This window comes from Denticeps clupeoides, unplaced genomic scaffold (assembly GCF_900700375.1).
Source record: "Denticeps clupeoides unplaced genomic scaffold, fDenClu1.1, whole genome shotgun sequence".
Lineage (NCBI taxonomy): Eukaryota > Metazoa > Chordata > Actinopteri > Clupeiformes > Denticipitidae > Denticeps > Denticeps clupeoides.
In genome coordinates, this window is record NW_021629799.1 from 29,913 (window position 1) to 54,436 (window position 24,524).

At 45.0% G+C, this 24,524-nt stretch overlaps 1 long non-coding RNA gene across 1 annotated transcript; it reads left to right on the forward strand.

The window, feature by feature from the left end:
* Positions 1–20,334: 20,334 nt before the first annotated feature.
* On the forward strand, positions 20,335–24,524 carry LOC114774371 (uncharacterized). The gene is made up of 4 exons (XR_003744798.1): positions 20,335–20,390; positions 23,935–24,098; positions 24,195–24,255; positions 24,336–24,524. It is a non-coding gene; the product is annotated as an uncharacterized LOC114774371 (long non-coding RNA).

A 24,524-nucleotide genomic window follows, 5' to 3' on the forward strand; every position in this document is an offset into this window, starting at 1 on the left:
GTGACACTAATGCACTGGCGCTTTCACAGAAAAGCCACTCTGTCATCCGCACGAAGATGCAGAAAAGATAAATTCACTCTGTAATGCCTTCTCCATGTCAAAGCTAGACTAGATTGGACAGAAATTGTACCATTTCAGAGATCGTTTCTGTGTGGACCGGGCCTGAATGTGTCTAGTCCTTGTACCTGCAAATGTCATTTCACCTGACCATTCCCTGTGTTCCATGTGGCGATTCTCTCTGTGCCTCATACACAAAAGATCCATAAATCTCAAATATTTTTCTTAAATCTGTCGAAATCTGCATTAGTGATCACTTCTCCTTGGCCGAGATAATCCATTCCATATTGAAAAAAGTGAACACTGGTGTCAGGATTGACTGCAGCTGTGCTCATCACCGGTGGCCAATCCTGACGGTGCATAAAACCCCTAGACTTCCGCCTCTTCAACAGGGACGACATTTTCGTGAATTTCACTTGACAACCATGTGTATGTGTGTATTTTGAGTTCTGGCAATCGCCACATGCCTATGGGTTAGTTTTAGTTGTTCCCCTTTTTTTCCTGTTCTTGGCCACCGGCACCATTCTTTATTTGTGTTTATTGTTTATTTGTAATAAAAACCCTTCCCAACATGTCACACCTCTGCACTTCCTTCCCCCGTAAGTCCGTAGTCGTGACAGAATGTCGTCCCTCTACTCAAAAGCGCAGAGGTAAAAAGAAGCAGAGGAGAAGAAACACCGTGAAGGACGCAGCCCGGCGCGACGAGTTCGGGCGCCGGTGGAGAGACGCGCCGCCCGTTCTGGTAGAGCGATTTCTCCCCGATGAGCCACGACGCACGGTGCCACGTGATGACGTCACTCCCGGGAAAATCCGCGAAACCCAGAAGCGACAACGTCAGCGGGTGAGTGGGCGGAGCGAAGACATCGGCAGCAGCGAGGAAGTGACGTGGCCATGGGAGATGATCGCGCCCTGGGTCCAGGGTGGACGACCCTCGGAGTCACCGGTGGGAGGACACGGATGACGAAAGCGGCGATGACGGGGATTTTCTTTGGGCGGTGCTCCGCCCATTGCGTACGTCCGAGATCGTCGCGACATCCGTGATTACCCACGTGACTTCCGGGAGTATGAGGAAGACGAGGGAGACACGGATTACAACGAGAGTGATGAAGAGAGTGTGCCCGTCCCGGAAAGACGACCACCACTGAACAAGACACACAAGCTGAAACGTCAAGACTGGGCCAAGAAATATCTCAAGACTTATTTTTCTAAGGTTTTATGGACTGATGAAATGAGAGTGAGTCTTGATGGGCCAGATGGATGGGCCCGTGGCTGGATTGGTAAAGGGCAGAGAGCTCCGGTCTGACTCAGACGCCAGCAAGGTGGAGGTGGAGTACTGGTTTGGGCTGGTATCATCAAAGATGAGCTTGTAAGGCCTTTTCGGGTTGAGGATGGAGTCAAGCTCAACTCTCAGTCCTACTGCCAGTTTCTGGAAGACACCTTCTTCAAGCAGTGGTACAGGAAGAAGTCTGTCTCCTTCAAGAAAAACATGATTTTCATGCAGGACAATGCTCCATCACACGCGTTCAAGTACTCCACAGCGTGGCTGGCAAGAAAGGGTATAAAAGAAGAAAAACTAATGACATGGCCTCCTTGTTCACCTGATCTGAACACCATTGAGAACCTGTGGTCCATCATCAAATGTGAGATTTACTAGGAGGGAAAACAGTACACCTCTCTGAACAGTGTCTGGGAGGCTGTGGTTGCTGCTGCACGCAATGTTGATGGTGAACAGATCAAAACACTGACAGAATCCATGGATGGCAGGCTTTTGAGTGTCCTTGCAAAGAAAGGTGTCTATATTGCTTGCTGATTTGTTTTTGTTTTGTTTTTGAATGTCAGAAATGTATATTTGTGAATGTGGAGATGTTATATTGGTTTCACTGGTAAAAATAAATAATTGAAATGGGTATATATTTGTTTTTTGTTAAGTTGCCTAATAAGTATGCACAGTAATAGTCACCTGCACACACAGATATCCCCCTAAAAAACCCCCCTAATAAAATTATTCCTCAAAAATACAACTTGCCTAATAATTCTGCACTCCCTGTATGTCTTGTTGGTAATGCACCTATTATGCCAGAGTTTTTTCGTCAATATTCCCAGGTTAAGAATACCACTACAGACTGAAGCACCATCCTGCATGTTTGAAACACAACAGCAGCTCCTGCTTCACATCCCACAGTACTGCCATGTTCTGGACAGAATCTACAGCTGAAACTCACCACCTGCTGCTACCGCCAGCACTTCACACGTTAGTAAACTGTTGGTCTCTACAATGCTCACCAGTTAAACCTCGACTTCAACCATAAGGGCCTACAGTAGGTGATCCTTCTCATGCTATATGGCCAGCGCATAACTCAAGCCATCCAGTAGCTCCTCTCAGCCTGGACCTGCCTCACCCACCATATCGACCCGCATACATCCAACAAAACCCACAATTCCATACTTCACTACAGATAGTGAAAGGGAATTCACTAATCTGAAACTGGCATTACATAATCTTCTACTATTCATCTAATTGTCCCCACTTCGGGGGCTAGTGGGAAAGAGAAGTGCGATTTATTAAGAATGCTCAGGTGACTGTGGTACATTTCACTGTAGTCCTCTCTGTAGTCCTCTCAGGATGCCACCTTTCTCCAGGTTGTCTATGCAACAAAAGATGGCACTACTGTCAGAACGTTGTGGATCGGTTCAAATAAACCTGCCAGGACTTCAGATGAGTCAGAACTGGAATAGCAGCAAACCTCACATAGGGCTCTGTGGTCCTAATCGTCGATCTGTGAAGTGAAGTGATTGTTACTTATGATACACAGCAGCACAGCACTTAGTGCACACAGTGAAATTTGTCCTCTGATTTAACCAATCACCCTGTGTGAGCAGTGGGCAGCCATGACAGGTTCCCGGGGAGCAGTGTGTGGCAGTAGCACCTCAGTGGCACCTTGGTGGATCGGGATTCAAACCAGCAACTTTATGATTACGGGGCCCCTTCTTTAACTGCCCAGAGCTCAATGGCAGAACTACAGAAAGGTGTACATGAGACCAGTTGCTCACCTGATTGGACTCACCTCAAGGGCTGCGCTCTTTGCTCAATATTTGGACAATTCACCTTTTGCAGTAATTAGTATTGCCCAGTATTGTGGTGTAGGAGACAAACACTGAATCTAATTTAGAGGTTGCATTGTATCTAACTTTGCAATTTTGTATGTTATTTTAGTATAAAAAACAGGTTTCTGCATGCTTGAAAGCTGCCTTGTTTGGAAGAATGTGAAAGTGATCTTATCTCCTCATTCACACAACGTGTATAAATTTTAACTGTCATACACACTGCTTTGAATGTCCTAAGGTCCTGGTAAGCCAGGTTACAACATGTAGAGTTGTGCATATTTCTCTCATTAGTATTCTCTTCATTGCAGTCCACAGGTGATGAATGAGAATCATCACTGCTGTCAGTAGGTTTGGGCAATGAACTCTGTTCAGAGCTCAGGTTATACAGCCTGTGTCACGACTACGGGCTTACGGGGGAAGGAAGCGCAGAGGTCTGACATGCTGGGAACGGGGTTTTATTAACAAATAAACAATAAATACAAATAAACAATTCAGTTGACTTCCTTTATTGCAGCTCCCCAGACGAGAAATTTCACACCACACTCATACACAAACAATCCATAAATCTCAAATATTGATCTCAAATCTGTCGAAATCTGTGTTAGTGATCACTTCTCCTTGGATTATCTCCCATTCCATACTGAAAAAAGTGAACACTGGCCAGACTTAAAAAAAGTGAAAAACGATCTCCTTGTTCCCACAAGGTGTGTAACTGATAACAGCAATACACACTGCTTTGATTGTCTAAATAGAACAAGGAAATTTGACCACCTCACTCCAGTCTTACAATCACTGCACTGGTTACACATCAAATTAAGAATTGACTACAAAATCCTACTTTTGACCTATAAAGTAGGGTCTGTCAAAACCCATTGAGACATACTGTATGTGTATTTGGGCTATATAAGAAATAAATGTTGTTATTCTACCATCTATCCCACTTTGATTCTTGCAGGTTTTGCACCTGCCAGAAAAAATAAAAAGTTAATTTGTCATCCTGTCACCCTGACAATGGACTCTTTTCTTTTTTGAGGTCAGGGAAGTACTTCTGCTCTCTTAAAGCCAAGACAGAAAGAATGAATGCTATTTGGGCCCTGAATCAGGTGCAGGTGCAGATCTGGTCTCTGTCTCTGTAATTCCACCCTTTAAAAAATATGCGCTGTACTGTAACATCTGTGACACTATCCATATTTCATTCATATCAATCATCATTGTTGGTAATGCACCTATTCTTGTTGGTAATACACCTATTATGCCAGAGATTTTTCATCAATATTCCCAGGTTAAGAATACCACTACAGACTACAGCACCATCCTGCATGTTTGAAACAGTACTTAGCAGCTCCTGCTTCACATCCCACTGTACTGCCATGTTCTGTACTGAATCTACAGCTGAAACTAACCGCCTGCTGCTACTGCCAGCACGTCACACATTAGTAAACTGTTGGTCTCTACAATGCTCACCAGTTACACCTCGACTTCAACCATAAGAGCCTGTAGTAGTGGCAGGAGTTACTAACTCCCAGAGCTGCAGACATTTCTGTCCTCATAACCTCCCATAACTTTTTTGCAGTACATTGTAATGCCATTTTGATTAAGGAACGTGCCTCAACGGTTAATGAACAATGCTTTAGCCAATGGTCTGAACATGTGGAGATGCTGTGTACAGTTTTAACATGGTACACATGGTCTCACTCTAAACTTGGCAAAATGTGAATTTGGAAAAGCTACAGTTACCTATCTGGGGAATCAGGTGGGGCATGGTCAAGTTCGTACACTTGAAGCAAAGAGTTTCCTACACCCACCACTAGACAGGAGTTGCGTAGATTTTTGGGGAAGGTCAACATGACTGTCAACATGCTTTTAGAAATTCAAAGGCCAATGGGTGATATGTATATGCACGCATTTACCACCTTATTCTTCACGGTGGGAGCACTCGGGCGAATTTTCGGGCGAGAACGTCTATGGCTCAACAAACAGCCGTTCATGATCCAGCCTAACACTGCCTGCACCTCATATGGTCCATCATCTCTACTGTTCACCACTTTCCATGCGCCATTGCATTCACACAGTGAATCTTTGTCAAGCTGTGACATCCCCAAACAAGAGGTGTCAAAAGCCAGCAAATGGCTTGGGGTGTCATGACGAGGAAGATAAGGTCAAATCCGGATTGGTCTGTGGGAACTTTTTGGAAGTCAAATGTATAAAAGAGTTTTCTCTTGTGGACTGAGGCTGCTCTTCACTTCCTGCTCCATCAGGAGCTGGGAGGTTCTCCCCAGGGTTTCTGAGTCTTGCTTTCGCTATGCCTCTCTGCAGCTTGGTTTTTGGCTTTTTCCTCTCTTCCTCTATCCCTTTCTCCTTTATGTTGGGTTTCTCTGTAACATTGGTACCATTTTTACAAACAGGATTTACATGTAACAGCAATAGTAATCTACTGGTGTTAATAAACTAGAAACTATTCATTTTTGTAACCTCTATTGTGCCATACCTCTTTCATGCCAGTAATATCAGACGAGTGTTTTAAAATTAGAGGTGGTCATAGATTAATTTTCTTAATCTATATTAATCTCACTGTAATCTTGGAATTAATCTAGAGTAATCTTGTCACGACTACGGATTTACGGGGGAAGGAAGCGCAGAGGTTTGATATGCTGAGAAGGGTTTTTATTATTAAACAAACAATAAACACAAATAAAGAATGCCGCGGTGGCCAAAACGGGAAATAAAGGGGAATAAACTTAAACAAACCCGCAGGCGTGTGGTGATTGCCAGAACTCACAACATAACACATAAAGTCTAGTTCATGTAGAGTCCACGAAAATGTCGTCCCTTTCGAAGGGGCGGAAATCTAGGGGTTTTATGCACCGTCAGGATTGGCCACCGGTGTTGAGCACAGATGCAGTCAATTCTGACAAATCTAGATTAATATATATTAAAATGGCTCATTTGAATTCTGCCGAAGGCATTCAGAATATGTGCACTACCCAAATAATGACTAAAAGTAAGTCTTTGAGAACAGGTTTCTCAAGCCGGGTGGCGCATTAGACCAGGGGCTCATCTCCTGTTTCCAAAGTGCATCACAAACTGCTTGAGAAAGCTGTTCTAATTGGTGATGAAAATAAATTATGTTCAATAAGATGTACTTGTGTTTACCAACTGTTTATTCAGTTAAATAGCTCCATCCATGTTACCACGTCACGTTTGATGTGATAATTTCACAGTTCAAAGACTCGTTCTCGCCCCCTACAGTGCAATTCGGCTAGGTATACATCCGTGATAAAATATCAAGGTGAAAGTAATCATAGTGTAGCGGTTCTTCTTCTGCGTTGTGTAACTCTTTGATTTTGTTTCTTGAACCACAAATGATGAGCTGACACCCAAGAGATTGTCTGTGCAAAGTGTATTCTGTACAAAAAGCAAGGTCTCGTCAGAACATCGCGTCATACATCACGTCTTTCTGCACCTCTCTCTCTCACAACTCACGCCATGTGTCCAAGAGAACTGAACATTAACATAAAGCATTCACAATTTACAATACTGCATTCCTGTACAAAAAGCAAGGTTGCGTCAGAACATCGCGTCTTTCTGCACCTCTCTCTACAATATACAGTATTAAAAGAACATAAAATGCAAAATATTCCTAATATGTACATAAATTTAAATGAAAGAAATTACTTTTGGCACACAAACCCCACGCACCTCACAACTCACACCATGTGTCCAAGAGAACTAAACCGGGTCTCAGAAACAAAATAAAAGTCTTTAGGAAATAAGAAACTAAAAGACACAAGAAAGAAGAAATATACTTATAAATCTAGTGTAACCATTTAACTCCGGCACAATAGCTTGCGTAGTATAGATCCAGCTCCCAACCCAACTTTGTGAATAGATTAACGACCGATATTTTTTTTTCCGCCCGATAAGAGTCTCACGTTAACGCAGCACATTAACGCGAATAACGGCCCACCACTATTTAAAATACAGGGCTTGTGTGTATTTCTTTACATTAGAAAAGAAAAATATAAGATAAAAATGATTTCCTTAGATATGTGAGACAGCTGATATATAACTAATTTCTTTTCAATCAAAATATATATTACATATAATAAATTAATCAATTATTTTCATAATGCTCTATCAACTGCATTTGCACCTTGAAAGTATTCTGTTATGGTGGTATCACAAGTGTTGACTGAAAGAGAAGCTGTAGGCCTGCAAATGTGGTGGTAGGTACGGTTACAACTTGCAATGGATTTCAAAAGCTGAACAGCTCTTATCTGTGTTAGACTTAGGTTATCAGTTTGTTCATTGTTAGGTTCTGAACTTTGTTCAGAATTTATACATTTACACTGGTTTATAAAAAGCAAATATAAACACTGAGTTACATTAAAAAAACACATTCTCTTTGTGAACACTTAGTATGATGAATGGATTTCTTTTTTATGAGAAAGAACCAATCATCTCATAAGCATGTTTGCACCAAAGTAGTCAACCATTAACTAAAGCCTCCATAAGATCTTATTTCCCAGAATATTTCTTCCACAGTGTTGATTTCATCGATGGACTACTGCTATGCATTCATGAGTGACCTCTAGTCTCTGCAATCTGACCACTGCCTAGGCATAGCCTGTCACGTACCAGAATAATCCAAATGGCTATGCTGGTGTTTTGGGTAGTCCACACCAGTGTCCTATTTATATTGTGTTGTTCCTGCTGAGCGGGGAGAAAATTTTACATACTCATAGTGGGGTGTCATTGGTGTGTTGTGCAATATGAGTTCTAGGTTCTTGCTGTAATGCATTGTGGGTATACATACCTAAAGAAAATAAAAAAGAGAAACATATTGAATATCTGAAGATTTGTTAAACGGCATCAACCATAATCTTTCAGTGTTCTACTCACACCCCTGTTACTTCCCTGGGTTTTTTGTGTCTGATTGTCTTTCTGTTGTTTTTGTGTGTGTGTGTGTGTGTGTGTGTGTGTGTGTGCTTTCTTTTTTTTTTAAGCCCGGAAGGGGCAGGAGTGCTCTTCCCATTGGCTGGTGGCTAGTCTTCAGATGCCAGGAGGCCAGATAAGAGGAGGCCTGAAACAAGAAGACGGTAGCGTACTGCTCAGAGGGGAGAGATTGGAATTGTTGTTTGTTCATTGTGCTTTGTTCTTTACTTTAATGTTGGCTCTTCCTTCTACGTGTACCCACCTCTGCCAGTGTGTGTATTGGTATTGTAAGAATGGACATCGCGGGAGCCTGCTTTGTCTTGCATAACAGATGTCTGCAGGGGGAGGTGTAACATTCCTGTGTCGACGGTTGTGGGTGAAGATTCGACACCCCGGTTTTTACATGCCTTTTGTCCGACGTCAACGTGCGAAGTATCAGCCGTCAGGACCGCCCACCCTCTTTGTCTTCACCAAATGGGAGGCACCAGAACATCAGAAACAACAGGTTCTGATTGGTCAGTGACAACTTCCTGTAGGCCAGTGACAACTTCCGGTAGGCCAGTGACAACTTCCTGTAGGCCAGGGGTGTAAAAGTCTGCACACATGTGGAAAAGGAGGCTCTGAGCTATCTTGCTCAGGGGGGTTTCCCTCGGGGCTTCCCTTCTCTTTCTCTTCTCCCTCTTTACTCTTTCTTCTCATGTTTACTTTCTCTGTAACCTTGGTACCTTTTTACATTCAATATTCACATGTGACTACAATAATTATTTACCAGTGTTAATAAATTAGAAACTGTTCATTTTTAACCTCTGTTGTGCCATGCCTCTTTCTGCCAGGTAACATCAAATTGGAGTGGTTGAATACAGTGCTTTGTGTGGAGGGAGAAAGAGTTTTTTCTACACACTCTATTCTCTTCTCCAACACCACATGGTCTTCATGTGTGGTTTTTTACAAATGGTGATCCCGACGTGATACCTATGCTCGGATGTGGATCTGTGACCGTAAGTCTCTTTTATCTGAATTTTACTGCATAGGGAGGAATAGAATCTATGTGATTTAATTTAAATAAAAGGATCTACATATCCTAAAAGCCCGGGACCGTAGAAACCGAGGCATTTCTAAATCCAGATCCACTCCGACAAGGTATAAAATGAACATAGACTAATTACTGTATCACTTACAATGTGGCATGTAGATATGGCTGGCACAATAGATGAACCCACAAACCAAACTGTAACCAGTAATAACCAGGATTTGTGGCATTTTAGATTACTGGTATTACATTGAACATCATAAACCATGTCCCACGGTGAACAATTTGATAATAACTGATCAGGGATTGGAAATTGCACTGTTAAACTTAATTGTTTTTATTTTAAATTCATGTTCAGTATGATCAACATGTTTAGGATCAGAATTTAAATTTATGTGAAACTGTTTCTCTCTCTGAACACCTCAACAATGCCATAATCTCAAATAATAGCTTTTAGTGATAAAGGTGTAATTCTCTAATCACATGGCAACAAGCGGGATTTTATTTGTGTTTATTTTTCCGGCCACTGTTGTTGATTGAACTTCGTTAAGCCGATGCAAATTCGCAGAGTTATGAATTCCCTAATAAAGGTGTAATTCTCCAATCACATGGCAACAAGCGGGACTTTTTTATTTATTTGTATTTATTTTTCCGGCCACTGTTGTTGATTAGACTTGATAAGCCAGTGCAAATCTGCGGAGTTATGAATTCCCTGATATCATTTTAAGCCTCCCACTATATTTACATGTTTTTTGCATTACAGTATCTGATCATTGTTGTCATTTGTTTTTCTGGTTTGGTTTTAATGTACGATGAACACTGTTTTTCTACATGCACAATCTGTATGCAAACCTACAACCTTTTAAATTCATCACACTCCAGACAAAGAACCCAACCAAGTGTGAAAAGCCCTGGATCAAGTTGAATATTCTATGTATGCTGCTGTGTTTGATCTATGTCAAGAAGGCAGGTTTCCCTACAAGGGTGACCTCAGACGCCTGAGGATCACAAAGGACACAGAACCACAACTATCGGCTACATTTGAATTCCCGACTGACCAGGAAGCAAGCAGATACACAATCATGACCCAATTGTGATCCCCATGGACCCTGAATACTCGAGTGCCCCAGGGGATCAACCGGCCGTCTGTAAGAATGGACATCGCGGGAGCCTGCTTTGTCTTGCATAACAGATGTCTGCAGGAGGAGGTGTAACATTCCTGTGTCGACGGTTGTGGGTGAAGATTCAACACCCCGGTTTTTACATGCCTTTTGTCCGACGTCAACGTGCGAAGTATCAGCCGTCAGGACCGCCCACCCTCTTTGTCTTCACCAAATGGGAGGCACCGGGGGCGTGACATCAGAAACAACAGGTTCTGATTGGTCAGTGACAACTTCCTGTAGGCCAGTGACAACTTCCTGTAGGCCAGTGACAACTTCCTGTAGGCCAGGGGTATAAAAGTCTGCACACATGTGGAAAATGGGGACTCGGAGCTATCTTGCTCAGGGGAGTTTCGGAAGGCTTCTGGGAAGTTTTATCTTCCCTTCTCTTTCTCTTCTCCCTCTTTACTCTTTCTTCTCATGTTTACTTTCTCTATAACCTTGGTACCTTTTTACATTCAATATTCACATGTAACTACAATAATTATTTACCGGTGTTAATAAATTAGAAACTGTTCATTTTTAACCTCTGTTGTGCCATGCCTCTTTCTGCCAGGTAACATCAAATTGGAGTGGTTGAATACAGTGCTTTGTGTGGAGGGAGAAAGAGTTTTTTCTACACACTCTATTCTCTTCTCCAACACCAAATGGTCTTCATGTGTGCTTTTTTACAGTATGTGCGTGGATTCCCCTTTGTTAGAGTCTCTGGCTCTGTGCCGGTGTTGTATATAGTTCTTGAGTGGTTGAGGGTTTAATGGTGGTGTGTAAAAAGCACTATTTGGATTGATTGCATACATCACATCCCGCACTGTAAATAAAACTTTTGTTGCACATTAGTCTGGCCCATGTGTCCCTCCTTGTCTCTGTTCATATTGTCATGATACATATTCATGATGCATAATATTTACCTACTTGGACCAAATTTCAGTCAATTCAGTCGGTTTCTGTACCAATGAGCCAGTGGTGGCATAGTGGGTTGTTCATGTCCAGCTACAGCCCTTTTTGAACAGAACATTTGGACATTTGGACATTTACCAGACGCCCTTATCCAGAGCGACTTACAATCAGTATTTACAGGGACAGTCTCCCTGGAGCAACTTAAGGTTAAGTGTCTTGCTCAGGGACACAATGGTAGTAAGTGGGATTTGAACCCGGGTCTTCTGGTTCACAGGCGAGTGTGTTACCCACTAGGCTACTACCTACCAGAAATGGGTTTAAATCACATCACAGTACAGAATCAGCTCTGTTAAAAGTTTTTAATGACATTCTCTTAACAAATGATTCTGGGAACTCTACATTACTTGTGCTTATCAATTTAATGGCAGCTTTTGCCTCACAATTATTAAAAGACCTACCAATCAGTGTCAGACAGCCGCCGTCAATCACTGTTTAAATCTTGTTTAAAAAACTCACATCCTGGCTTTTAACCCAGTGTGAGGTGGTTCATATACAGTGTTCTTATGCAGTGTTTTATTTGCTTTCTTAGGCAGTCCTTTCTTAACTCTTTTACTATGTTGCCTTAAATGTTTAATACAATTATTGAATTTAATTCAAATAGCTGCATGTTTTCTCTTTTACTCTGTTTTCTTTTTATTCTTTATTTTTAATTAACTTTTTGTCCATGTCCGTCCTGTTCCTGGTAATTAATTTCTTTGATTTAATGTACAGCATTATATGGAGGTGGTAGAGTATTCCCTAACCCCATCTGGTGGGACCATTCCCTTGCAACTAAAAGCCAAGAAGCTGGCCTCCACAATCTCATGTGACAGACACAGAGGCCCGACAGTTGTACTGACAATAGACCAATCTTGAATCTTGACAGAGGCTGGCCTCTCCCCTGGCTTCGCAGACAAACAGCTGCTCACATGACCGGAAAGCCTGAGTACGGAGCACATACGCCTGCAATGTTCAAAATGGGCAGAGCAGATGAAGGCACCTCTCCATGTCCGTCACAAAAGGTGGTCGAGGAAGGGAGGGCAGCTCGAATGGCAAAGAACTGAAAGACTTTGGCATATCTTCAGGCACATAGGCCATATTTGTAATTTTAGTCCTTGTTTACACTGCAGATCTTGATGCTCAATTATTAATTGTTGCCGATGTCTGATTTTTTTTACCTTCTTTTTACACGTTAATTGTGACCCATATCCAATTCACTTGTTTACACTTGCCACACAATAGCCAAGATGGACGAATGTGAAAATATGCTTAATACTAGCTCTGCGATATATGCAAAGTTTGCCAAATAATACGATGACTTTGAGGCGGAGAAGAAGGAAAAGGGCAATTATTGCGCATATGCTTCAGTTATTATGGCCTCGACCATACAGAGGAATGTCTGGGTGCGTGAGAGATCTCAGGATTGGTGGGAGAATATTGTGGCGGGCTTTAGCGAGGAGCAGTGGGTCCGAAATTTTAGAATGAGCAAGCCAACTTACGATTTGCTGTGTCAACGTTTTCATTTCTCTCTTACAACGACACAACATTTCGCCGGGCTTCCTTTGCAGCCGAAATATCCTCAAAAAAAGATTTGTTTCTGTAGGAGCCTTTAATTTTAGCTTGAACTGACTATTCTCCCTACAGGCTAAGAAGGCATGTAACTTCAGCCATCGACCACTGCTCTGCACTTTCCTCCCCCATGTTTCTTCTGTTTGTTGTTGTTTGACATCATTAAACCAAAATGAAGTACTAAATTGTCACAGTTTTAATGACGTACAGAATGCAATGTCTACGAAAATCCGATCTGCCTATTTACAGTCGCATTGGCACATCTGATTTATATCTGATTTATTTCCACATATGAACGAGGCCTGAAATCGATCTCAAAATATCCAAATGCACGTGTTTACACTTTACACCATCATGGAACAGATCCGATCTGTCGCAAAAAATCGGGATTGGGTCACGTTTAACTGACAGTGTAAACGAGGCCTTAGTATCACCAGGTGCAAAGTGCATACACCTCAGGTGAGGTCACCCACTCGCATGGCTGATGTCCACGCCAGCAGCAATGCAGTTTTGTACGAAATGACCTTAACCATCAACCATCAATACCAACATGACAAACTAAAATAGCTGCCATATAAACCTTTATAGTTGAAAATGAGTGACCTTGCTCCAGCAGATCCTGCAGAAATGTTAGAATGCCCTCAGTGGAAAAGAGAAAAAAATAATAATAATCAATTTTGGAATAAGGTTATAACATACTGAGTTTCCACAGACTTTTGACACAGAAACATTAAATAATAATAATAATGTGCTGTAATCATTCTTTGTGCTTGTGCAGAGCTAGAACCACTCACTGTAAGTCAATCATGCATGCTCAGTGCACCATGCTTTTACAAGAATAAAAATATCCTGCATGTTGTATCATGATTTGTTATGCAGCATATTTGCACTTGGAGCAAAATAATTTCAAAATGAGCTAATGTTGAGTGCATCAGTATGTCTTATAATGTGCAAAGAGGCTTGTAAGACAGGGTTATATGGTTTTCTTTCAGAAGTTTGTGCTTGTCCTGTTAACATTTCTCCAAATTCGAATTCCTGTTTTATTGTCATGTGTACAGTGAAACTTAACTGAATGCCTATCTACAGTCAAAATGCATGATGCTGATCTTATGATACTCATAGGCATTGGAATTTTTTTGGATTTGTTGTCTCCCTTCCACTTTCCCTGTTAGGAGTTGCCACAGTAGATCAACAAGGGAGGTTCTCTGCATAAAGAATTTATGCCCCTCTTGATGCAGCCCTCCATATATACCTAAGTACCAGAAAATAAATGTTAATGTTAATTAAAACCTGATGCAACAAAGTCAAATGTTTAATTTAATACATTTAACATGGAATAATTCACACCAGCTTTATGCAAATTACAATAGGTACATCTATATAATGGCCAGGCCAGGGTCGGACGTCTGGACAGCCCGGACCTTAGTCTCCAGGGACCACCGGAGAGGACCTAACATGCAATGAGGTGGGAGAATGGGTTCGGGGTCAGAGGATAAGGAATCTGCAGCGTGCTGTCGGGACAGTGAGGGACGGTAAGATAGTTGGAAGTTGAATTGTTCGAAGAAAATGGCCTACCTCGCCTGACAGGGATTGAGTTGCTTGGAAGCTTTGATGGTGATTAGGTTTTGATGATTGGTCCAGACATCTTACTTGTGTTTGTGTCTTGCCTTTTCCTTATGTGTTTTTCACGCAAGTAGTAAAATCTGTTGGTGTTACAAGAAACGCTGTCTCAGAATAAAACAATGGTGATTTCACCAGCCTCCTTGCACTGCTCCGTAACTCTGCATGTTCTGGCTGCCATCTTCTGTCCATTTAAGGCAGCACCCTTTCCACCACATCTTCCACCCTCTTAAAATCCAAGAATAAGACCATATAGCAATTTGTGGCTGAGGCTCTTTACCGGCCGCGGCAGGGTTCTTTTTTTGGTTTTAAGAAGGATGTTGAGTTAAGGCCCTGCACTGACTACCACAGCATCAACAAGATAGCAATCAAGAAACAGACCCCCCTAACACTCACACCACCCTCAACGCACTCTCGGGTGTTGGATCTCTGCTCAGTTTGATCAGTTTCTTGGTACATGCAGTTTTTCTTTAGAATGTCTAATGACACACTTTTTCCCGGGCGCCTTTCATGCCTGCCCACTGCTCACAAAGGGTGATGGTTAAATGCAGAGGGCTCATTTAGTTGTGTGCCCCATGTGCTGTGTTTGCAGGTTTTTGACACAGACATTGAATAAATATGCTGTGCTTATTCTCTGTGGCTTCATAATGGTAAAACCCCTCACTGTAAGTTGGGTCATCTTTTTACAAGCAAATATAAATAAAAAAATCTGCATGTTGTATCCTGACTTGCCATACCCATTTTTGCTGTGGCCCTTGAAGCAGAATACTTTCAAAATGAGCCAATGTTGAGTGTATGAATATTTTTGAGAAGTTGCACCGAGGGTTACAAAACAGGGTTATATCATTTTCATTGGGAAAAAATAATAAGACAGTAAATACATTGAAATTGAACACAAAAAATAAATAAATAAAATCAATAAATGATTCATAGGTTATGACATTATAAGATTACAAAGTAAAAAATTAAGAAGTATTTTATGTTTAACTAGTATTTGTAACGCGAACCGGGACCAGAACGAGAGAGACGTGTAGGAGGAAACGAGAGACCTCAGTGCGGTGGGACGCAGGGAGGCAGGTAAGTTCCTCCACGTTAATCTGCGAACGGGGACGGCACGAGCCGCAACACCACACTGATGTTGTCGTTCGCGTATTAAGACACGATACAGGGCAGGACAGGGCGACAGGAAGGAGTTCGAGGGTCAGGAGAACAGAGAGGACAGGTACGGTCTTACTGGGTTGCAGGTTTTCGGGGCCGAGTCGAATGGCGTGCGTCATTCAATGACTGAGCAATTTGCAGCTGCTCTCCAGCCTAATATATAGGAGTCACGTTACCTCGTTTCCGTGTTACTCCCGGTCACATGACGAAATCATGTGACAGTACCCCCCCTCCAGGGCCGACCCCCGACGGCCCCGGAGCGGCGGCGGTACGCTGCCGGTACTCAGTCACCAGAGAAGGGTCCAGGATGAAACGACTCGGGATCCACGACCGTTCTTCTGGTCCATAGCCGGTCCAATGCACCAGGTACTGGACCCCCCGACCTCTGCGGCGAGAGGCAATAATGCGCTCCACAGTGTAGGCGGGTCCCCCGTCGACGATGCGTGGCGGATCCGGAGCCGGAGGATGAAGCGAGGATCGGACAAAGGGTTTGAGTTTACTGACATGGAAGACAGGATGGACGCGGATGGCAGGAGGGAGTTGGAGACGGTATGTGAGGGGGTTGATCCGACTGAGGATCCGGAATGGTCCGATGTATCGAGGGGACAGTTTGTGTGACTCAGTCCTGAGACGTAGGTCTTTGGTGGACAGCCACACCCTTTGTCCCACTCGGAAGTGCAGTCGACGAGGGTGCCGGCGATCGTGCTGGGTGGACATCCTTCGGGAGGTGATGAGGAGGGCCGACCGCGCAGATTTCCAGGCCTTTTGGCAACCGCGGATCATCTGACGGGCCGAGGGGACCCCGCCTGCAGGCACCTGGTGCGTGAAGATGGGGGGCTGATATCCATGGCAGATCTCAAAGGGACTATGGCCGGTGGCGGAGGAGACTTGCAGGTTGTGGGCCAGCTCCGCCCACAGGAGAAACCCGGGCCAGGTGCGTTCTGACGCAAAGCACCGCAGGTATCGTCCCAGCTGTTGGTTGGCCCTCTCCACCTGACCGTTGGTCTGGGGATGGTAGCCAGAGGAGAGGCTGCAGGTCGATCCAATAAGGCGACAGAACGCCTTCCACACAGCTGAGACGAATTGGGGTCCCCGATCAGAGACGATGTCTTGGGGGAACCCATGGAGGCAGACCACGTGTTGAAGCACGAGGTCAGCGGTTGTGGCAGAGGACGGTAGGCCGGGCAGGACGACCAAGTGGACCGCTTTGGAGAAACGATCCACTATGGTCAGGATGGTGGTCATACCACTAGCTTCAGGGAGGCCGGTGATGAAGTCCAAGGCGAGGTGGGTCCAGGGGCGATGAGGAATGGGAAGGGGACGCAGGGGCCCAGCAGCCGGAGTGTTGGGAGTCTTAGCCCGGGCGCAGACGTCACAGGCATCCACGTAGGCCTGTACGTCCCGCCGTACTGAAGGCCACCAGAATGCTCGGCGAATGAAGGAGAGGGTCCGTTGGCGTCCTGGATGGCCTGAGAGGACGGAGGAATGGCCCCAATGCAGTACATCAGGCCGGCAGGTATTTGGGACGTACAGGCACCCGGGTGGGGTGTTGTCTGGGCCAGGGTCGGATGCCTGGGCCGCCCGGACCTTCGTCTCGAGGGACCACCGGAGAGGGCCTAGGATGCGATGAGGAGGAAGGACGGGTTCGGGGTCAGAGGATGGTGAGTCTGGGGCGTGTTGACGGGAAAGAGCATCGGCCTTTTGATTTTTGGATCCGGGACGGTAGGAGAGTTGAAAGTTGAATTGCTCGAAAAATAATGCCCACCTCGCCTGGCGGGGATTCAGTTGTTTGGTAGCTTTGATTGATATGAGGTTTTGGTGATCGGTCCAGACCAGAAAGGGGGTGTCACTGCCTTGCAGCCAGTGCCGCCACTCCTCGAGGGCCCACCTGACTGCCAGCAGCTCACGGTCCCCCACCCCGTATCGCCGCTGTGCAGGGGTGAACTTCCGCGAGAAGAAGCAACACGGGTGCAATTTCCGGTCCGGACCGCGTTGAGAGAGGACGGCGCCAGCACCCACCTCTGACGCGTCCACTTCTACAACAAACGGAAGGGTAGGATCTGGGTGTTGAAGAATGGGAGCGGTGGTGAAATGACGACACAAAGATTGAAACGCTTGAATGGCCTCATCGCGGGAGCCTGATTTGTCTTGCATAACAGATGTCTGCAGGGGGAAGTGTGACATTCCTGTGTCGATGGTTGAGGGTGAAGATTCGACACCCCGGTTTTTACATGCCTTTTGTCCGACATCAACGTGCGAAGTATCAGCCGTCAGGACCGCCCACCCTCTTTGTCTTCACCAAATGGGAGGCACCGGGGGCGTGACATCAGAAACAACAGGTTCTGATTGGTCAGTGACAACTTCCTGTAGGCCAGTGACAACTTCCTGTAGGACAGTGACAACTTCCTGTAGGCCAGGGGTATAAAGGTCTGCGCACATGTGGAAAAGGAGGCCTCTGAGCTATCTTGCTCAGGGGGGTTTTTCCCTCAGAAGCCGGAAGGCTTCTGGGGCTTTTATCTTCCCTTCTCTTTCTCTTCTCCCTCTTTACCCTTTCTTCTCATGTTTACTTTCTCTGTAACCTTGGTACCTTTTTACATTCAATATTCACATGTAACTACAATAATTATTTACCGATGTTAATAAATTAGAAACTGTTCATTTTTAACCTCTGTTGTGCCATGCCTCTTTCTGCCAGGTAACATCAAATTGGAGTGGTTGAATACAGTGCTTTGTGTGGAGGGAGAAAGAGTTTTTTCTACACGCTCTATTCTCTTCTCCTCGCCACATGGTCTTCATGTGTGTGGTTTTTTACAGAATGGAATGACAAGGGATTCAAAATGACCAGTGGGGGTGATGAAGGCGGTTTTCCACTCGTCGCCCTCTCGGATACGAATCAGATTGTAGGCCGACCTGAGATCCAACTTCGTGAAGTATTTCGCTCCCGAGAGGGCGTCAAGGGCGGTGTTGGTTAAAGGTAAAGGTGTTCGATTTTTGACTGTGATTTTATTGAGTCCACGATAGTCCACACACGTTCGCAGGCCACCATCCTTCTTGGTCACAAAGAAGAACCCTGCCGCGGCCGGGGAAGTCGATGGGCGGATGGTGCCCTTTTGAAGCGCCTCTGCCACAAACCGCTCCATGGCCAATTGCTCTGCCTTCGAGAGGGAGTAGAGATGTCCTTTCGGGGGAGTGGTTCCTGGCAGCAGGTCAATGGCCATGTCGCCTGGTCGGTGGGGAGGCAGCTGGGCAGCTTTGGCTGGACTGAAGACGGCGACTAGATCGTGATAGCAGGAGGGGACATGGTCTAGGACAAGACGGGTCGGTTCTGAGTTCGAGGAGGCAGACGGGGAGGGCTGTGGCAGAAGGTAATGGCGATGGCAGTGCGCTCCCCACTCCAACACCACGCCCGATGACCAGGAAAGGTGGGGTTCATGGAGGGACAGCCAGGGGAACCCGAGGAGGAGTGGTGAGGTGATAATATTGGTCATAAAAAACTGGATCTTCTCCACATGCGAGTCGAGCCGGAGATGAAGAGGGACCGTGCGGTGAATGATGGGTCCTGCGGAGATAGGATGACCATCCACGGAGGTGATTGTGAGAGGACTTGGGAGGAGTTCCAGGGGAATGTGATGTTGTCGGATGAAGGAGTGGTCTATGAAATTTCCAGCCGCCCCGGAATCCACAAAGGCTGTGGTGGAGATGACTCGCTGATTACATTCCAGGACGGCCGGGAGAGTGAGTCGGGAGGTCGGTGGCATCAGATGTGGAGGAAGGGGCCTAGCTGGCCGCGCCGTGCTGATCTGCTGGGCGTCCTGTTTCCCCGGACGAATAGGGCAGGTCAGGCGGATGTGTGAGGGGGAAGCGCAGTATGCACACAAACCCTCCCGAAAACGCCGTTGCTTCTCTTCAGGCGTGAGGGTTGTCCGTCCCAGCTGCATGGGTTCCCCCCTATGGTCTGGAGGAGTGACGGTGGGCGGAAGTGGTGATAGAGGCGGTCGAGGGGTCTGATGCAGGGTCGGAGTGGGGGCCGCAGTTTTCGGGAGTGCCAGCAGGTGGCGATCAATCCGCATCGCGAGTTGTATGAGGGCCTCATACGTTGCTGGCATCTCCCGGCTGACCATCTCACCACGAATTCGTGGGGCCAGTCCCTCATAGTACATCATCCGGAGGGCGTGGTCGCCCAGCGGAGTCTTTGCAGCCAGGGTCCGGAATCTGGCGGTAAACTGGCTGACTGATGAGGAACCCTGGCGCAGATGGTACAGCTGTGACGCGACGTCTTCCACACCGTCCGGATGACAGAAGGTGATTTTTAATTCCTCCACGAATTCGGCATATGAGAGAGACGCAGAACTGGGGGAACTAATTCGCGCAGCCGCCCACTCTGCTGCGGAACCACCGAGCCGGGTTAGGAGTAAGGCGATTCGGGACCGGGCACTGGGGTAGCGGCTAGGCTGCAGCTCGAAAATCAACGAGAGAGCGGTGAGGAGCACCTCGCCGCTCCCCTCGGTCCCGTTCCAGCGCTCCGGGAGCGGCAAACTGGGTTCGGGAACCGCGGGGGGGCGAGGGCTCTGCGCCGCACTCGCCGCTTCATGGTCTCGGTGCGCGGCAGTCATCTCATGAACGCGCTGCCGCAGGAAGCGAACCTCCTGCGACAGACTTCCAAAAAGATTCTCCTGCCGCGCTATTCGATCGCATAAAGCAGCGAGTTGTGAAGCGCGTAGTTGGGGCTCTGTCATTCTGTAACGCGAACCGGGACCAGAACGAGAGAGACGTGTAGGAGGAAACGAGAGACCTCAGTGCGGTGGGACGCAGGGAGGCAGGTAAGTTCCTCCACGTTAATCTGCGAACGGGGACGGCGCAAGCCGCAACACCACACTGATGTTGTCGTTCGCGTATTAAGACACGATACAGGGCAGGACAGGGCGACAGGAAGGAGTTCGAGGGTCAGGAGAACAGAGAGGACAGGTACGGTCTTACTGGGAGCGGGTTTTCGGAGCCGAGTCGAATGGCGTGCGTCATTCAATGACTGAGCAATTTGCAGCTGCTCTCCAGCCTAATATATAGGAGTCACGTTACCTCGTTTCCGTGTTACTCCCGGTCACATGACGAAATCATGTGACAGTATTAAGTTTGCAGTGTATATGATATAGTTATAATGCTTTATTTTCTTGACTCCTCCTGCCATCTTAAATGTCCTCTTCTTGGTATTCAGCCAAGATCGAGTTACCAGCCTGGCACCTGTATTCCCCGTATTCAGTCGAAGAGCTGTAGCCTGACTGGATCGTTATCTTGACTGGAAGCTTCACATCCACCTCTTTTCTCACAACATTCACAGTGAGCTTGGTGTGTGGACGGATGGTGGCTGGTAGGGAGATCTTCACACCCTTCTTTTCCGTCTTGGTGTTGCTGCTCCCCTTCTCCACAGTGAAAGTGTTACTCACAGACACATTGACTTCTTACTTCACTAAACCAATATCAAACCCAAATGACATTCCCACACTTATCTGTGTAGCATTGCTGAAGTTGAAGCTCTCAGTAACAGAACCTTCATACTCCCAACTGAGCTTAGAGGAGAAGGTCTGCTCACGTTTTCCACAATTCAAACAACAGATGGAGTCAATGACGACTGATTTGGTGTTTTCCTCCTTTTTGTCCCAGAGGAGCTCTGCTCTTATCTTTGGTCTCCCAGGTTTAATGGGACGAACCCAAGACACTTGGGACGTAGTTGTCCAACTCTGGCCACAATTGAACCTCCACCTCTGTTTAAATGCTCATAGAGGACACATGCTCCTCTGTCCACTCGGCAGGAAGAAATCATATCATTGAAACTGCCAAAACATATGTTGGTCTCGCAGTTGAGGGTAATACTCTTACCCCCATAGTGTGGATGTTCATACAACATTATCTGAGGATTTGTCAGATTCTCTTTCACTTTTTCCATTGAAGAAATGGCATCATGCCACTCCACTGTTGGATATTCACCCTCCTCATAGAAGATGTATTCACCCCGATAGACCGGCTTAGGCCTGTAAAGTTAAGATTCTCGTACACAAAGATCTTGTTTACAGGATTTGAAGCCATTCCTGTACTCCTGAAGGTTGTGCAAGAGATGAGAGCAAAAGTATGTGTGTGAAGAATTCCTGCTTTTTTCATGAATTTTGAATAAAGCAAAGAAAACTTTAAGGGATCACTTTTGGGATCCAAGGGTTGCTACAGCAGCCTTGGACTCGCCAGGTTTTAATCACCCCAACTTGCTGCTCGATGGAACTCTTTATATGTTGGTTTTCTCCTTCACACTTTTGTCCTGCATTTTTGATGTCTCACTGTCCATGATGCTTTTCTGTTTCAGTGTTCGTTTGCTTTCTTTGTTTTCAGTTTATTCGCACTTAAATCACAATTTTCTTTGTCAGGCATTTGCACCTTCTTCACACGCCATGGCATAGTTATTAGACAAAAGATTAAATATACCAAAAGCACCAAAGACAGAACATAGGGAGTTTTTTGTAATTGTAAAACATGGCATTCATGTTCGGCAAGCATATAGATTTGGAAAACTAACAAGTCTGGAAATCATTTATGCATATCCCAATTTTAGTATCATGGTTCTGCCACGGCAACAGGTGGCATGCAGGGTCCCCGCAGACTGCGTGCTGCTGCAGCAGCCGCAGAGAAACACAAATAAGAATGGGGCGTTATAAATTGTGCTTGGTGGCCCCATTCATTTTTGAGGTCCAGGCTCCTGCCTGGTGTCATGTTTGCACTCTGCATGTAATAAATGTGAAAAAATTACAAACATCTTCTGGCGCATCCTTAGCAAGCTTTAAATACATAGAAAACTAAATTGTCATGTACAGACAGAAGGCCAGGAGAGAACTCTGAGGTCTCTGACTTGAGGCTTTTCCCCCATATTTTAAAAGTGCATAACTTCATTGTGGTGAAGATACAATTTTCCATTTAAAATTTAAAATCCTTAAAAATGAAGAATGGTCATACTGCTTTCCCACTTCAAGCACTGCCTTTTACTGCCATCTTCTGGTTCCTGTTTGACGTTTTTTAACATGGAATAATCAGGCTGTACTTGCTGAATAAGAGATTTTTGTGCGATTTCTAAATCATTGCAAAATCACTGTTGATGTCAACTAGGTCTTCTAGTATTCTGCTATATTTCGCTATCATGAGAGAAGGACTGAGGACCCCAAATCTCAAAAGAGATTTGATGAAACACATGGGCTAACAGGCTGACAATCGCAGTTTACCTGAAGAATTGACCAGGATGTGAGCCCCAGCAAGTTCTTAATAGGCTGTGTGAAGGTGCAGGGCACTGCAGAGGCTGATTTTAAGTGAAGTGAAAGTGAAGTGATTGTCATTGTGATACACAGCACACAGTGCACAAAAGATAGTGCAAGTACTGAGAGATAATAATAACCATTTGGCTAATATAAAATGCAAAAACGTTAAATGTAAGCATACATTCAATGTTTTATTTTTTAATACATTCTGACAGGTTGTGATTTCAGTTTTAGCAGCTGTAAATGTCAATTCCACAATTAATACAGAAAATGTGTAATTGCTCTCGCTTTTTCATAAACCTTTATGATGTGAAACATCATAGAAAATTCAAAAATTGCAAGACAAGAGAAAGAGAAGCAGTTTGCCGTAATTTGCTGTATTGTGTCTGCTGAATTCAATTAAATGCAAGCAGGTGAAGCAGGTCGATCAGGACACAGAAGAAACAGGTGGGGAAGTTAATCACAAAAATGAGACTATGATGCCACCTTGTGGGCCAGAAGTTGTCTCTATGCCTATTCCCACAACTTGAAGCAATGGCTCATAATATAGACAGAAAACATACAAGAAGTATCTGCAATATTATGACATGAAATTCATTAATAAATCATTGACACGTCAGAGAAGTGTAATTTATGAATTAATATTTTTTCTCAAAATATTTCGCCTCATTTGGTCAAGAGAGGTTTATCAATAACACAATATACACAGTATATATTGTCCGTTTCTGCCATCCTCTGGCTGTACCACATAGCTCTGCATGATAGACTCTGGCTATGTGTCCTGGCCCCCTAAAACAATAACATGCGACACTCACATTTGTGGTGACATTTCTTTGTGCTGGTGGGGCCGCAGGTGGGGAAGCAGGAGGGGAAGCCTCCTGCAGGAGGGGGGTTGAGAGCCAGTAGTGAAAAACTATGGTATTGAATCTAATTGTAACATAATTCAATCAGGTAAGGTTTGAGCATGTCATGGATGTAGGTATTTTTTTATTTTACAAATGACACTTATGTAAATGGCAATAAATGTCTAATGCCGTTTTCATACAGTGCTCTTTTTCATTTGATGTCTCTTCAGCCAACAGAAAGAAGGCAGACGCTCGCCAGACTGGGGGAGGCCCTGCGCCACCACCACTCACAAATGCTGAGGAGATGGCCCTGAGTCTGAACTCTGGAAGGCCAGTGGCTGAGGGAATTCCTGTAGGGTGTTCATCAGAGCCAGTCACTCCCCAGGACACAAATGTAAGAGGGCTGCACACACCCACACCCATACACACACACACACACACATATATAAAATGTACTTATTTTCTTTCATTTTTGGATTGGTCTCAAAAGATTCTGATGGCAATGTCTGCCTTTTGCGGATCCTCCTGTCTTAACAGAAACCCAGGCAGTTGTAAGTGTCCTAATTTCTGGTGTATTGAGTTGGGTACGTAATATTATAAAGTGTGCTAAACCAAATGCTCATCTTCTCAGGATGTAGGGGATGAGGACACCATTTCTGCTGATCCAGAGAGCACAGTTCAGTGATGTACCGTAAACGCCAGAGTTTAATTAAATGGAAGTCATGTACAACATAATGTAACCCTAATCTACTGTATTTTCAGTTACCAGTAAAGAAGTTATATAGAATGCATCTGCTTAAACAAATAGAAAAAAACAATC